The following is a 16,131-nucleotide window of genomic DNA, read 5'->3' on the forward strand; positions in this document are numbered from 1 at the left end:
GTTTTAGCTGTTTTTCGCCAAATATGCTTCTCAATGACAGTGATGCAGAATGTCTCTTCAGAACAGTGCTCTATAAAGCAGCCTCACGTTGCGATCCCTTCTGACCAGCTTCCACACCAACTTTATGTTATGGAAACATCTTGCCCAAGAAAAGAAACGCACTCCAAGGTCCAGGACTGGAGATCTTATCAAGCGTGTTCTTACCCGGTTAAAGAAGAACATACGATGAATGGCTTTGGCAGACCCGGAGGCTTCTGCCCGTCTCTGCCCGGTGCAACGCGCGGCACCAGGATGCGATACAGCCACTACAGGAGAAACGATGCTGCTTAAGATGCCACAACATCAAACACACAGATGTGCGGAGTCACCGAAGTTCAGTTCATGAAAAATACAATATACCCCAGGAAGGGAGTATGATTGATGTCCTTTGAGCAGACTGTTTATCAGACAAATACATTTTGCAAACTTTGACATAAATTGTTGGGTTTCTTATCATGCTGACAATATAAGAACAGCACCTTTGTAGAAACTTCCTGGAAACTCTTTAATGACCTCTAAACAGTATTATCTTATCATCATCTGACTTTCCTCTACCATAAATCATTTACAAATAGGTTAAAAGAAAAATTGATATTCGAAATATGGATTTATTTTCCATAGCTATAGACTTCAAGATGTGGGGAGCCTTTGCAAGAATAGTCATGAAGTTGATAAAGCACTCCAATCTCCCTGCACTTGCAGTCATTTCTCAAGAAGGGGAAGAGCAACTCTCACCAAAGAGCCTTGGGAGAAAGGAGTTGAAGATTTGCAGTTCCTAGGTCCTTGTAAGTAAAGGTAGGATGGCATCGTCCACTTTGAAAGGCAATTGTATGTGCAAATCCCTGTGTGATGTAAGCGACAGCATGACACAATACGCGGATGCGTTGCGTGTGGTCAGCTTGTGAACACAACCGATGAATAAGGCACATTTCCCCTTCAGGGCTATAACTAAAGCATCTCCCTTTTTCTGCAAGAGATTTCTGTTCAGCATTGCAGTGGATACCAAACCCCTCTCTTGACCCTCCTGACCCCCCTCGATATCTCGTTACACTGACAGACCACAGCCTATTGCCATACTTTTGCCGGCTGCGCAGGGGTGGTGTGATCCAGAGAAGAACTCATCTGACATCACCAACCCAACTAATAGTCCCTACTGACCTGTATCCAAGCTACAACCCCCTCTCTCTGTGTAGATGATAGCCCAGAGCGCCGCTCCATGCCTCCCTCCACAGCTGGCATCTCACGTGTGAAAATAGAGGATGCAGAGAAACACAACCAATCTCGCTTCTGAGCTGGAAAACTCTCTCGTAGAGCAATATAATTTACTTCAGTTTAATATGAATAATTATATGCAGGTCCAGAGTGTTTATGTTTTACAGCTCTCCTTAACTCCACATCTCCTTACTTCAGACGGAGCAGGCATAAAACATTTCATCACAGCCTTTAATAGAATGGTTTTGAAAAAGCCACCCTTGCGCTGCAGAGTAATTCCCATCCAAATTCCCAGCCGCATTACAAACTACAGGATTTTGGATCTCGCGGTCAGAAAACAACACTGACATTAATTGAGACTGAATTGAAAACTGCAAGGCATAAAGTTAAGGGAAGAAAAACAAAACAGAGTTGGGTTTCTAAGTTATGACTTTAGAGAGCAAGTACTACAGACAAAAGAGAGGTTCAATTACAAAGTATTTGCATTTAAAACTACAACGCTGCCCAGTTCCTCGCTTGAAAAGAAAATAATTAATTTTTCTTTCCGGTATTTACCATTGGACTTACACATGGAAAACATCATCACGTTAAACATACATAGATATCAAAGAAAAACCCCACAGTACAGTGTGTCATTAAACTACCTTAGTTATCAAAACTTAATGAGCTCTGAAATAGATACAATCCCAATATTGCAAGTCATAAAAGAGATTTTACATGTGACCTACATCGTTCACATCGAAGAATTAAGAAATTAGGGCATCTTTCCACTTCCCATTCTCTGTTTAAGTGCCTTTTCAGAGAATCTGACTCCTCAGGGCAAGGAGAAGCACCCGATTTGGCAGGTTTTCCCATGTTGTGAGGCATCGTTACGCAGAGCTGCTGAAGCTCTGCTGACCACAGTTCCACACAAACACACTGATGCCAGGGCCTCATCACCCTCATTGTGGACAATTTCTTCCTAATATCTGATTTAAATCTTCCCCCTTCCAATTTAAGGCCATTCCCCCTCGTCCTGTCACTCCAGGCCCTTGGAAAAAGCCCTTCCCCAGCTTTCCTGGAGCCCCTTTCAGCACTGGAAGCTGCTCTCAGGTCTCCTTGGAGCCGCCTTTTCTCGAGGCTGAACAACCCCAACTCTCTCAGCCTGTCCTCACAGCAGAGGGTTCCGGACCTCAGATCATCTTCTTGGCCTCCTCTGGACCTGCTCCAACAGTTCCATGTCCTTCTTATTTTGGAGATTCTTTATCCCACACAGTGCATTTTGGAAGGGGGAAGATTTAAATCAGACATTAGGAAGAAATTGTCCACGCTGAGGGTGGGGAGGCCCTGGCCCAGGGTGCCCAGAGCAGTGGTGCTGCCCCATCCCTGGAGGGGTTCCAGGCCAGGTTGGATGGGGCTTGGAGCCCCTGATCCAGCAGGAGGTGTCCCTGCTCATGGCAGGGGGTGGGACTGGATGGGCTTTGAGGTCCCTTCCAATACAAACCATTCCATCATTCTATGATTAAAAGCAATGGACTCTCCTCCAGTCTTCCCCTTTCCTACCAGACACAGTTCCTCTCCGAGAAGCCATGTCATCATTCAGCTGTTTCTTCTGGCAAAGCCAGAATTGAGAACAGAATCTTCATGAAAAAGAAGCCAATAAATTAGAGCTCTTTCTGAGCAATTTGCTGTTAGTTCTGTTCTCCCTGCCTATTAAGATTCTTTATTTGCTTCACCAAGAGATTTCTGCTGACAAGTCTATTCATTTACTACTAGCCTAGATAAAATGCTAATAAACAAAATGTCAAAAAACGTATTCATATGCCTTTTCCCCTTTTCATTGGGCTTGTTATTAAAGGGCCATGGAACTAAACATTAACATCTGGTGAAATCAGGATGCTTGTTTTCCCCCTGAAGACTCGGCTCTATTTCAGGCTTGAAAACAACTTGTGAAAGAACTATGTGAAGTTCCCATATTTTTCAGTTCCGTCAGGCATGCACAGACAGCCCTCCCACCCCACTAATTTCAGCAACTCTGCCACCTCCCATCAAAACCAAACAAGAAACCTCTTACGGAGACACATTACACAGTGCTACCCTTCCTATAGGCTTCCTACGGCATCCCACAGATGCTGTACGGTGGGATTGAAATGTTTCATTGAATGCTTCAAATAGAATCACAGAACCACTTGGTTGGAAAAGACCTGTGAGATAGAGTCCAGTCGTGCCTGTCCACCACTCAAGCAGATCGCCAAGCACCTCATCTACTTGTCTTTTAAACACTTCCAGGGATGGAGCTGGTGAACGGGCTGGAGAACAAGTCTTATGAGATGTGGCCGAGGGAACTGGGTTTGTTAAGCCTGTAGAAAAGGAGGCTGAGGCGAGACCTTATTGCTCTTTACAACTCCCTTATTGCTCTCTGCTTGTGGTGAGGTGGGTGCTGGTCTCTTCTCCCAAGTGACAGGCGACAGGACAAGAGGAAATGGCCTCAAGTTGCACCAGGGCAGGTTCAGATTAGACATCAGAAAAGATTTCTTCACTGAAAGCGTTCTCAGGCACTGGAACGGCTGCCCAGGGAGGTGGAGCCCCCATCCCTGGAGGGGTTTAAAAGCCAAGTAGATGAGGTGCTCGGGGATCTGTTTTAGTGGTGGACAGGAACGGTTGGACTCAATTTCCCAATCAAATGATTCTATGAAGCCTCACTAAGACACCCACAGTCCCAAAGAGAAGTGTACCCTCCAGGTACTTACATGCATTTATTATAAAACAAAGATTAGAACAATTATATGGGAATTAAGGCTAATATGGAACATTTGTGTTCCTCTCAAGCAGTAACAGACCAGCTCACCACAGAGCCTGAGGCACGCTGCACACGAAGTGACAAAACCGCTTGGGCTGAGAGGACAGCCCGAACGGCTCAGCTCCATTTGGTGCCTCTCTGACAGATCTACGGAAGGCGTCACATTTCACTGCACTACTACTCTTCAGCAGAAAAGAAAAATAGATAGTTCTGTCACAAATTTCCACCAGTCCACAGACGAAAAGAATGTAGACACTGCCCTTATTCAGGAGCTCAGAAAGCTGAAGAGTCAGCATGGCGAAAATAATGGGCCTTTCTCCCCACCTCCAAACACTTTCTAGTCTTTTCCCCTCCTCACTCCACTCCCAAGAGGCAGTTCCTAAATAATTCTGCTCTTTCCAGAGCTTCCCTGCGATTGTCTCCTCCTTACCAGTGCCACACCTACGCAAGTCATTCGAGCAACACACTGTTGGGAAGTGAACGCCAAACCAGAGCGATACTACCACTCCAGTCAAAGAAGCTCTTCTTTCCATGAGGTAAACCCTCTCACAACAACAACAGGGTTGGAAAGATGCTGGTTCTGAAACACATCCTCTCTATGCTGGTGGCACCAAGTGACACTTCTGTTATTGTAAACCACAACACTTCTCATTACATCATAAAGACTCCCAAGTTTGACTTTTGAGTATGAAACTTCAAAACAAGGATCTCTCCAACTCAACGAGGTTGCAGAGACGAAGAGGCAGAGCGATAACATAGAAACAATGAATTTAGGGCAGCTTTGATGTTATAAACACAACAATAACTGGAAGGGGTAAGGAAGAAGATGATCAGTAACTGGACAAGCGGCCCAAACTCCTAATACCCTCAGATTCAGTCAATGTTCTCCTGACTCCCTGCTATCACCAGCTTCTCTTTCAGCAATGTTTTCCACAGTAGCTGGAGAGAAAAGTATTGAATTAATTTTCATACTTTTAGGAATGTAAATACATGAAGCTTCTTGCTTTTAGTCACAGAAGTTTGGAGAAGCTGTGAACTACTGAGTAACATCCCCTGCGAGGCACAGGAAAACACACGGTTTTCATTACTGCCCAATACAACTTATCTGAAAGGAACTTAACGCTTAATTACAGAGGGTTTAAATGTCGAAGCAATAATCAGTTATGATTATAAATCATATTTTAAAGTTTATCCAAACAATACAGCAATTTGCCTTCACAAAGGTAACCTAATTTTATATTTTTTTCCTTTTACACTGAATAATGTTGTCACAAATGGGTTTTTTTTGGTGTTAATGGGTACGCTCGGAGCATGGGGGCATTACCCAAGTAAAACTGTAGCACAGTTCGTCCCACAGTGAGTTGAAGTGTAACCTACCCCAATAAAGCAACGAGAAGTACTTCTCCCTCCTCTTTTACAAATGTTTTGAATAGAAGAATTCACCGGGATTTAGAGGATTAAGAAATCACTGTCCACGAAAAAAGATCTGCAGAAATTTTCATTAGTTCTTTTACGAGTTGGCAGCAAACGCTCTAGCTGTGAACTTTTATGAAGCTATAAATATAAAGGACCTTCTGATAGTGGTATGATGATAATTCTAAATTTCCTCTTTGCAGCTGCAGTTGATCCCCTGTATTTGGGGAAAAAAAACCTCTCTTTTTTTTGTGATTTAACAGAGAAAGTTGGCTCAACTACTGAATTGCCTTTGAGCACTCCAAGTGGAAGTTCATGAATTAAACCCACATGGCAACACCAGCCCCCTCCCCACCTTTCCCTTAAGGTGGCCATAAAACGTCAGGAGAAAGCCAAGCTGTTTATTTTACTCAGCATTTGATTCTATAAGTAAATGAGTTTCTAGTGGGTTTTATGTGCAAAGCACATCTTTGCAACCAGCTCCCTTACATCACTAAACTTTTATTAAATATTAAATCAATTCTTGAATCTTTAAAATTGATACTAACGGCAAAAAAATAACATGCAGGTAAGACAGACTTGCTGGCAACCTGTTCTCTGGAAGACTGGGATGTTTGATCATGGGGAGGAAAAAAGTATTCTTTGCTACTGACAGATTTCTTATAAAACTTGATTTCCCAGGGGATTTACCTTTTGGGAATAAAATATAAGCAGGGATTTTGTCTACATTTTGCTACTTATTCCAGAACCTCTGTGGTGAGCAGTATTCCTAGATTGCCGATAGGTTTGTGCCACTCTAGATGTGTTTGAATACTTGCTAGCATTATATTTCACTTAATCGCCTAATGAACACAAGAAAGACTAATTTTCCTTCCAATATCCTGGGAAAACGACACAACTGAGACAGAAGAGATCTCATTCCCTTGGCTTCTGAGTGCCTAAACAAATACTGGAGCAGCAAAGCAGTCCGGAGTAACAGTCATCCGGCAAGAGAAATGGTTGTGCCGGCCTGCAATAACTGTTGGCACATCGCAATCCTTGTTTTTCATTATGTGGTTATGTTTCTCAGGAGCTTAACCAGAAAGAAGGTAAAGTAACCAGGCTGCCCAGATCCATGTCAAAACTCATCGCGAGATCAGTCGCATTTGCTCGTGTCTGTCCCAAGGCAAACCGAACATCACTTCACTAATGGAAAGTCATCAATTATGCAAAAGAAATAAAGGCCCGATGAGACACCCGCTCGCTGTATCTGTAAATCTAAGAAGCTGGATGCAACATCATTATTCACTGACTCTGCTTGCGATTATGAATAAGGTCAGGGGGCAAACCCTGCAGCACATGCACTTACCAGACTGGACTAACGATGGCCTCCACTCTAGATCTGCAGAGCTTGGCTGGAATCCTTTGCTCAAGGTGTGTTTCAGAGCCGATGTAGCTGCTGTGCCCAACTGTTCTCCATATCCACCGATGGGAAATGTAGGGACCCGTATCTGTCCTTTGCGTCCACATACGATGTGTTTCCCTCTGATGAACGGAGCAGCGCAGCGCGTTGGACGATGGAACTGAAAAGGACAGCAAACAGCCATCAGTCCTGGCCTTTCCAGCATTATTCTGCAGCAAACTGAAAAGTTCTGCCTCGCAATTTAAAACAGAAAATAGGTTGTGAAGCAAACACATGAATAACTTCAGTGCTGAGAAGAGAGGAGCTCTGTCCCTCTTTGTGGCTCCGGTTGACACAGCCCACCACAAAAATGAAACATCGAAGAAATTCTTATTTGCTACCATTTTAATAACTGACAAACAGCTCAAGCACGCAATTTTCCGAGTGTCTTTTGAAAAACATACAGTTGTAAAGTGCCTAAAAGCACATTACTACCAAACAGGGGTTTATTAGGTGCTCGCAATGGGTCCCCTGTAATTAAAACTAAGGTCACATCCATGGAAAGCAACCCACGTGCTCAGGTGCCTCCTTTGTCTCCTCTACAGTGTTTGCCATGTAGAGTTCAAGAAGTGCATGGGTACAACTTCAAAATCTAATTAAGCCATTAGAAGTAAACTCCGTTAAAAAAAAACCAACCTTCAGCTTTAACGACAAACTGCAGCCATTTCAAATTTAATACTGCGCTCGCAAGTAATGCTGCCATTGAATAATTCAGCATTCGGTACCATAAGGCGAGACGAGAGGAATGAAAAAGTGCGATTGCTGTTTTCATTGCGATGCGCCTTTTTGGGAGGTATAGCATAAACCTCATATCAGCGACACTAATTATTTTGGCATCTTATTGGCAGTCACAATTAGACAAAATGTAGGCATTTCTAAGAGCAAACCAAGTTCCTGGCTAGATTTCTTCAGCCTGATATACTTCAGATTGTTATTTATGGCTAAATTGAAGCAGGATGTCAAATCTGGGTCCCTTAGAACAAAATCTTAATAATTAACTGGCAAAACTGAACATGATCGCTTCTGACACACCTACACTGGTAATTATTGCTTTGAGGCCATTTGCTAATGAAATTAATGTATTCATTGCCCTAACAAATTAGCATAACTCATACATAATGCCCCACATTTCAAGACCTTCCTAGAAAAACAACACTTAATACCGCAGAACGAAACGGCAAGGGCACTGCGCGGCGACGGCGTTCGCTGACTGACTGCACGTGAAAACCACAACGGCCACAGCGTTAGGTACAAAGCAACACATACCCACAATGTGGGCACTGAAACCATTAATAGCGTAGTCAAGAGCACACGATCAATGATTATCTTTGCACTTCAAATAAGTACACATTACAATAGCAGGAATCAGGGAATGTAATTAACCGGCTACTTTCAGAGAGATGAACGATGAGCCTTCTCTTCTCCAGGCCTAACAACTCCAACTCAGCCTGTCCTTGTAGGGAAGGTGCTCCAGCCCTCTGATCATCTTTATAGCCTCCTCTGGACCCGTTCCAATAGTTTCATCTCCTTCTTACGTTGAGAATTCCAGAACTGCACACGGTATTCCAGATGAAGTCTCACAAGAGAGGAGCAGAGGGGCAGAATCCCCTCCCTCGCCCTGCTGGCCACGCTTCTGCTGATGCAGCCATGCACGTCACGAAGCAGAAGCGGCCGGGGAGCAGACTGCCCGCGCCCCCGGTTTGCTGGAGGTCAGCGCGTTCGCCTTTGCGCAGGTGGGGGCCGCACCACGACCCCCGGGCACAGAGCTGACCTGCGCCGCCACGGACGCACCACTCGCAACTCGGGACCTGCGCCAGGCCAGCGCGAGGCAGACTGCACGTGGGGAACCATTGTTTTGGAGTAGGAATTATGTATTTATGGACTGCAAATAACGTATTTATGTACTTCTTGAAGGAGAACCTGAGGCCAAAATACAATGGGTTTGCAGAACCCCAGGGGATGCCGAGAGCAAAGGAGAACTTGACCAGGTCTTTCTTGCACACGACTGAGGAGCCAGGCCCCAAAGCCACTCACAGCCAAGTTACTTTCTTTCTGTTCTCTAGAATTGACTGCAAGTGATTTCCTCCTGAGAAGCACCAAAAGGGAGAGTATTCTCGTGATTTCTTCTCCCCTCCTACACATGCATAAATGCAAGGGAACACCAAGTCCCACAGCAGTTCCTCAACTGCTCCCGAACCTGCAGCTACCAAGGAAAGCAAGGGGAAAAGCAGGGAATAATCACTTTAAGCATGGAGCTTCCTCCGAATCCGATATGCATGTGTTTGGCTCCTACTCACAAGCATAAAGTTTTACATCTTAATTTAGTACTGTTTTTATTCTGCTCAATGCAATTTGAATTCTCTCATTACCCACACAAACGTCTGATCTTTTTCAATCCTCTTAAGCGCTCAGCTCCACGATATCTCGTGGCAATGAGTTCTCTATGCTAATTGTGAGATGCATGAAATTTCATTTGACCAGTTCTGTATTTCCTCCCTATCAAGTCAGTCCCTTTCCCCTCTCAAATAATACTCTCGCTTTTGGAGTTCCTCACTTTGCACCTTTTCCCACTTTGAAATAGAACTCCACGTCCCTCCCGCAGAAAAGTCTTTTTGACTTCATGTTTCTTCTAACTTTACATTTGCCTGTTAATTTATTTTGAAAATAAAAAAATGATCAGGATAGAAGACGGCGAGAGGTTTTTGTCGCCCCCTGAACTTGCTTTAGACACTGCAAATGTCCCAAAGCACGTTTCCGATCAGTTAACACAGCCCAGCGGTGGATCCCCAGTGTTGAACCACAGAGGACACTGTGCTCTCTCTCTCTCCCAAAGACATGAAACCTAATTATAATGTGGTCACTTTTACTAAGTTTAGATCGATACCTTGAGGCAATTCACATATGACTGAGTGCTCACCAACTGTGCCTGTCTGAAGAACTGGCTCACCTGGACTGTCAAGAACCTGGTTCTTTGAGCCTCGCCCTCTTGTCACACTCAGCCCTTTTGTAGATGGGTAAATGTTATTCCTCACAACTACGCAGCCAGGGAACCATCATTTACTCTAACCCTTCTTTACACGCAAGCACTTGGTCTCTACACATTTCTCTCTACACTACAGGACATCAGAGTAACAGCAAACCACATCAGTGAAAACAAGAATCGGGTCTTCTACTTGATTTCATTGAGCAGATGATGAGGAGTATAAACTTTCCATTACTCATTGAGAGTTTTCTTCTGATTTAACAATAGCTCCACACTAAAGAAGTCAGACAAAGCTTAGGACACTCCTAAAGCATTTTAAATGCTGAACTAGAACAGCAGTTCCTCATCAAGTTATTGTTCATTGAAGAATCTTAGATGGCTGGATCGCAGAAGAGCCACACCTCATCCTCCTGGCCGGCCCGTTCTGCATGGTTTATGGCCATGAACTGAAATACTCTGATCTATTCTGTCCATCTAATAATTACGCACTACAACATCGCATTTGTATCAACCATTAGAGCTGCACTTACTTGGTGAAGGTCTGTCTTCTTCTACCCCCAGGCTCCTAGTTCACCTACACTAAGACTCTCACTGCTCTATAGCTTTTATTTTTGGCAGCATCCCTACTTTTAGTTAATTCCTTTGTCTGACGCACTGTTACTCCCCTCAAATACGCCTCTGCAGCCTTTCTCCTCCAGGTCAGCTGTAATTTCTGTCCCATCATTCACTACTGGATGCAGGGTTCCCTTTGTATTGCAGACACTCCTGGCAGATGCCTTTATCCAACCCCAGCACTCCTCACCACCTGCCTCCTCACTTCCAGGTTGGGCTATAAATAATCCTCCCCTTGTTGGTTTGGCTATAAATAATCCCCCCACCCACCCTGCTGGGTTTTGGAGTCAGCTGGTTCCAATTTGGGTGAGGTGGAGCTTCCCTTCCCTTCACAGGGTTACAGTTCCCTCTCCTCATTGTGTTACCCACGCAGACTTCCCCCCACTGCACAAAACCACAAGGACGAGAGAAATATATTAGTTGGTCCCTAAATCAAGTCTTTTGCCTCTTCATCTACGTTTTAATTCTAACATCTCTCACATCTACCTCCCAAAGTTACCCAGCGGTGCTGGGGCTGCGCTTACAATCCAGTTCAGCTCCGCTTACCTCGCTTCCCACAGAAGGGCCAACACGGCAACCTCATGGGCAACCTCAGCTTCTCCCCTCCACGACAGCGCTTGTGGACCAGGGCAGGACAGGGCTGTGGGTGTCTCCAGCCTTCGCCTGCTCTAGCCCGCACGGCAACTGCACGTGGCACAGTCAGCATCCGGACACGAAGGCAGATGAAGTCCCTCCTACAGAGGACCTTGTCACCTTCCTGAAACCACGGGACACGGGGTATGGTGAAGATGCCAGAAGCCAACGTGGATAAGAAGCCACGATCTCGCACGCTCTGTAACCTGCAGGTCCCTCCCAGCACAGGTGCTTTGCACATTTGCTCTGAGCCGCAAAGCCATCCTGACCCACCCCTGCTCGAGGGGGCCAGAAACGGTTCCCCGGAAGCTCAGGGTAATTGGTTTCTCATCACCACTCACCATAAGACCCAACATTTTAACACGCATTTTGCACATTTCAGAAGCCAACAAATGCCCTTCCACCCACCGCAGTAGCTCAGGTATGGGTATGAACTGCAGTGGGGGACACGGTGCCTTGGGGCACATTTTGGTTTGGGTTTTTTTTGGAGGTTTTTGGGTTTATTTCCTTTGGTTTTAAAGATAAGACGGAGGAACACTTCAGTCAGCCTAGAGTGGCTTGTGTAAAATTAAGAGGGAATTGCAGACCCAGTCCACACAGCAGCCGCCAGGATTTAAGACGCCGTCTATTGACAATTCTAAAGGAGGAAGGGGGGTAAGGGGTAAACAATCAAACAAGAAAACAAAGCAAATAAACAAGAAACACGCCCCCAAGCCATTCTATGATTCTACGATACAGATGTCGGCATTCAGTCGACAGCATGAATGCCACCTTACACGCGAAGACGACCCATCCCCCGTGACAGAGGCACCCCTGCAAGAGGAGGGGACTCGGAGAGAGCCCCAGCGGGCAGGGATGTCCCCGCACGGAACCGGAGGCTCTAACGCTGCTGGAGGAACTCTGCGTGACCTCAGAGGCTGTGCGTACGAGCCCGGCCTCCAAAACCCGTGAGAACTTTTCCTGCTATGATTATAAACTTCACTAAGTTCGACTCTCCCAGAGTTATAGAACCTTATGTGGTAGTTAATGAAGTGCTGGATGTAAGAAAAATAACTGTAATGTTATTTTGCCCCTGGTATGCTTTGCCTTATAAGGATTAAACCTAGAGCTAATTCACTTGTGTTTTGTGATCTCTATCATGCTGCAATAATAATGTTTAGTGCTTTATAGCACTTTTCACTTATAAAAAGTGCTTTACAAACATTATCTAATTATTAATCTTCACAACAGTCCTGTGATACAGGTAGACAGGTCAATTTAATGTTCTGTTTTAATAAACTGCCAGCACTTTAGTAAATTGAAAAGTATAAAACACATTAAATTCACTTAGGAGAAACAAGAGTTAGTGAACAAATTGCAGTTCTTCCTACAACATTCTAGGTGGGCAATACACATCGGCGGCTGCCAGTGATCACCACCTCTGAGGTGCGCAGAGGACAGCCTAAACAGCAAATATTTCAATTCAGTGGCCGAGAGAGCTTTTTCAGATGGTAAATGAACAATGTGAATGAAGAGGAACTCTACCAGAGCAGCTGAGGTCCCTCGGTCAAGACCACACTATGCTGAGTTCTGTTCAAGCAAAATATGGTTGGGTCGGAGGGGACCTTTAAAGTTCAGGAGCAGGGACATCTTTAACCCGAGCAGGTTGCTCAGAGCCCCATCCAACCTGACCTCGAATGTTGCCAGAGATGGGGTCTCCACTGGGCCACCTGGGCCAGAGCCTCACCACCCTCAGCATAAAGAATCTCTCCCTTGTACTCAGTCTAAATCTCCCCTCCCTTCGTTTAAAACCATTAATCTTTGTCTGTCACGCCAGGCCCTGCTAAAATGCCTGAACTCAGTTTTCCTGGATTCTCTTTCAGTACTGGAAGTTGCTCTAAGTTCTCCTTGGAGCCTTCTCCAGGCTGAACAACCCCAATTCTCTCAGCCTGTCCTCATACAGGAGGTTCTCCAGCCCTCAGATCATCTCCGTGGCCTCCTCTGTGGTTCTAGGTCTAAAACAAGGGACAAGAGGTGGGGAACGGGAGGAGCTCAGTACAATTAAGCAGTAACTGTTACTGTTCAAATGATATCCGCCTGCACAAAGATATGCAGAGCCATTTTATGCCCCTATACTCGCCACCCCATCAGTCCCTCTGTTGTTCTCGCCACTGATGCAGTTGTTTGGGATCACAGACAGGACAAGAGTTCGGCATTCGGTAAATACATCATCATACAACTTAGTCATACGATCACAACCTCGTGGAAAGGACCTGCCTGAGGGATGAGGGCATCGCCATCGATGAGGTTCAGAGTTGTTTCAAGAGAGAGGAATGCAGAAAGTGAGAAAAAAAACCCCAAAACTCTCCTACTTAACGTAGTTTAAAAGTTGGCCTGAAGAGCTTAGGGCCTACACCTGCTTTTGTCATAAGACGGTCTATGAGGTACAGGATAAGTTTCTTAAACCAAGCTTTTCACACAAGGTCACCTACGGAGCGTTGTGCTCTGGGGTCTCCCTTGCTCCGAGCGCTGGTCGCTCGCAGACGCAGCCGGAGCCAAGGGGAGGGGGCTTGGAGCTTACTTAAATATTCCAAAGCAGATCGAAGCTGGATGTCTCAGACTGGGCTCCCAAATTAGTAGGCACTTGCAACCTTGAATTACTGTGTCCCAGCCTCCACCTGTCAGACGAGGGCAATAATTCCTCCTCGTTTCACCAGGGTGTTGTGAAAATAACTTCATTAAGGGTTTGCGAAGCGCCGCAGTGCTGAGTGCTACACACAAACCTGGGAGGAAATTAATAATTCTGTCTCTGGAGCAAGTTTTGAAAAGCATGCAATAAAAAGCACCCGAAGGCACAAATTTTTTCTCTTTTAGAAGAGAAAAAAAATATCAGATTTGAACTATTTGAACTAAATATTTGAACCGCTCATTAAGTGAGTGCTGTCCACGCTTTATCCAGCGGATTGCACCCTCATTTTAAAGTCTCCACTTGCAGTCTCCGTTCTTATTTGCAGATTACCACGTTTCCGAAGATTGAGAGCTACCCTGCTCCCACGGATGCCACAGCCTGGAATCCTTCTCCCGAGCCGATGGCCATGTTTAGAGCACCCGTACAGAGCTCTGCCATTTCAGCTCATGGAATAAAGCAACAACAGCATCTTTCTCAACAGGAACCGACACTTCAAGGACAGAAGATCACACTTTCATAGTAGATTTTGATGGTAGTTTGAAATAATGAAAGAAAGATGCAATTTGGGGCGAGGGGAGGAACATGATGCGGATGACAACCGGACACAGGACAGTTCACTTGCTTTCCAGAACCATTTTGATCACAGTCATCCCAAGTGTTTTGCCCCAGAAGGAAGCCTGGCATGGAAAATATCAACCCAAACAGTTAAAAGTCTGTGGAGATAAAAAATAAACTTAAAAACCCCTCTGTTTACAGTAGTTTATAAGTGAGAGTTTTCAGACAATCCTGATGGCACTCAATATTTTGTGCCCTACCCAGAATGCACACACAGGCACTGCTCTCCAGCGTTCTGCTTGCTGTGCAGTTTATTTTCTCTCCTTAGAATGTCTTCTGCAGTGCTGAGGGGTTAAAATTAATTATTTATTTTTATTATACACCCCCTAGCTGCTTCTTAGAGAGAGAGAGAGACTCATATTCCTTAGCTTCCTTTAACTAACGTACAGATGACTGATCACTGTGGCACCCGGGAAAGATATGTCAGGTAAAGTAAACATCCCGAAAAGAATGAACCCTTGAGCTATCCCTGCCAAACGCTCTTACCTGCAACTGTCACCATGATTGTGGTGAGACCGAAGAAGGAGCCTTTGATGACTGAGGAGTCATCTGAATTAGTAAACTGCTTGGCAAGGATTAAAAAAGACTGCGGTACGTTTAAAGCAGTGGTGTGTAAGAGAAACGAGAGAGCCAGAGGGCTGCCTTTGCTGACTGTGACACTCAGGCTATCAACTATGGGTTTGAAAATGTGAGCAAAAGAAAATCGCTATTGGCTGCTTTACTGCCACTTGTCCAATGTGCTTCAACAGTACAAATGGAATGGGTGCTTTGGGCTGAGCAAAATGATACCGGTATGGTTCATAAGGGGTTGGAGTTGAAACCAAAACAGCAACTCCCCCAATATTAACATAAAGAAAAGGACACCCAGAGTCCCGCATCCTTCCGAAATCCAGAAAACCAAGCGTGCAGAACAGTGGTGTATGCTTAAGATTCTCAGGGAAAAAAAATATCATGAATATTATGATGCTGCTCTCAACATGAAAGAGGAAACACGCTGGTTTAGGTGTGCTATGGCACACATTACTTGGTTCTTTTAAGTTTAAAACTTTTCTTCTGTGCACATCGAGTCAAGCTTTAAAAATCTCTTTCTTAACCTGATGTTGGCAACTCAGTCTGGAAAGCAATTCTACTCTCATCCTGAAGTAATGCTTGCAATAAACTCTCCACGCTTTCATTTTTCGTTCTTACTGACAGTATTCTTATTTGATGTGCTCCACCTCTACTGTGACGCCAAGTCCAGTCACTGGGTCACCGCTCTGGTGCCCCGAAACCTGCTGCGCAAAGCGATGCGAGGACGGCAATTCCTCCCCATTGCACCCGGGTGCGAGGGCCAAAAGCGGACCGCAGCTGGTTTAACGGAAGCCTGGAGCCTAACAGATTAGACATAGCTGGTTTGGAGCCTGTGACAGCGTCGGAGGGGCAGACACCCCACCTCCCCCAGAGTCCGGGGGGGTCGGGGCTCACACTGCGTACACGGCCCAGAGGAGAGCAGACAGCACACGGGGCGGCCGAGGGAGAGCAAAGGCACACGGTCAGTGGATACGTACAGCTGGACTCGATCTCAAAGGTCTTTTCCAAAACCAAAGGATTCTGCGACCTCATCCACTTGAGAAAGTCTCTCATCCTGAAGCTCATCTGTCAAACCTGAACTCTGTCCGGACACCGGCAGATCGCTGTTAAAGCACAAGTGATCCCTAAGGCAAGAGAGACCACCTTCATGGCTACAAAACCACATC

General features: G+C 45.3%; 1 long non-coding RNA gene across 9 annotated transcripts in view; it reads right to left on the reverse strand.

Moving 5' to 3' along the window:
• Positions 1-16,131, reverse strand: part of LOC128852839 (uncharacterized) — a 298,105-nt gene that overhangs the window by 158,160 nt on the left and 123,814 nt on the right. For all 9 annotated transcript variants that reach the window (XR_008450906.1, XR_008450904.1, XR_008450901.1 and 6 more), the window contains one exon: positions 6,792-7,005. This is a non-coding gene — a long non-coding RNA (uncharacterized LOC128852839). The remainder of the gene's footprint in view (positions 1-6,791; positions 7,006-16,131) is intronic.

This window comes from Cuculus canorus, chromosome 8, assembly GCF_017976375.1.
Source record: "Cuculus canorus isolate bCucCan1 chromosome 8, bCucCan1.pri, whole genome shotgun sequence".
Taxonomy (NCBI): domain Eukaryota; kingdom Metazoa; phylum Chordata; class Aves; order Cuculiformes; family Cuculidae; genus Cuculus; species Cuculus canorus.